The sequence below is a fragment of the Trachymyrmex cornetzi genome, unplaced genomic scaffold, assembly GCF_001594075.2.
Source record: "Trachymyrmex cornetzi isolate Tcor2-1 unplaced genomic scaffold, Tcor1.1 scaffold354, whole genome shotgun sequence".
Taxonomy (NCBI): Eukaryota; Metazoa; Arthropoda; class Insecta; order Hymenoptera; family Formicidae; genus Trachymyrmex; species Trachymyrmex cornetzi.
Genome location: NW_017298257.1, coordinates 272185 through 273358, shown reverse-complemented (window position 1 = coordinate 273358; position 1174 = coordinate 272185). Strand labels below are relative to the sequence as shown.

Genomic DNA, 1174 nt, shown 5'->3' with positions numbered 1-1174 from the left:
AAACGTAACTGTAAAATTCGTTACCGTTACCAAAAAAATGTAACTTCGTTACCGTTACAGTTACCAAAGAAAAAAAGTAACGCAGTTACTAGTAAAGTTACCAAAAAAGTAACTTGTAACTGTAACTTCGTTACAAGTAACGAGTTACTTCCATTCCCTGGTATAATATAGTTGTAATTTAATAATATGAATTATATGTGTAGAGGTAATATAAATATAAGAAACATTAAGAGGAAAAACAGTAAATATGAGTACAATACGATAATTGATGCGCGAATAAAATACTACAGTTATATAGTTAATTGAAAATAAAAATTTAAATCATTCCCAAGGAGAATAAGAAAATCAAAACAATGTCAATTTAACGTCATATTAGCCGAATTTATGTTATTTTTTGATCATGATAAAAATCTCGATCTCAGATGATCTAAGAATGATTTTATATATCAAGTCATTCTTAGATCATCTGAGATCGAGATTGTTATCGTGACCAAAAAATGACATAAATTCGGCCAATATGATGTTAAATTGATATTATTTTGATTTTCCTGTTCTCCTTTAATAATAATAACTTTGATTTTTTTTGAAGTCATTCTCAGTTTTTACAATTGGCGTTTTACAGTAAGATGTTATTAACATCTGTTAAGAAGATCCTAACGCCTCCTGTTTTACCGATTAAATCATGTAATTTTTGTATAACAAATACTTTTTTCTTCTCTTTCACCGATTCGAAAATCTTTTTCTAGGATTAAAGGATACGCATTACGTGTCTGGAAAGTGGAGTCTATGCCGAGAACGATCAAAAATTTCAAAAAGTTTGTGCATATAAAGAACAAAGTCACGCGATTGTTGCGCACGAGTCAGACGACAACGGCGATCCAGACATTCATCGGGTTTTCCACGAATACAGTCGGGGAGAGGAGACAGAAGACGTACAAACTGCCTAAAATCGAATTGAAAAAATTTAATGGCGACGTGAAGGAGTGGTTACAGTTTTGAAGTCAGTTTAAAAAAATACATGAGGACAGTGATATCGCGAACGAGGATATGTTCCAGTACTTAATCTAAGCAATGGATTAAGGACGTTCTCCGACTGCAGTTGTGCTCAACCTAAAGTTTACTCGCGTCCACGCAATCGCCCCTACACACAGAAAATATTAGTTGACTATCACCG

General features: G+C 32.9%; 1 protein-coding gene across 1 annotated transcript in view; it reads right to left on the bottom strand.

The window, feature by feature from the left end:
• The window catches only part of LOC108763323 (A disintegrin and metalloproteinase with thrombospondin motifs 9), a 193232-nt gene that overhangs the window by 23081 nt on the left and 168977 nt on the right, over window positions 1–1174 (bottom strand). The gene's annotated exons all lie outside the window — the stretch shown is intronic.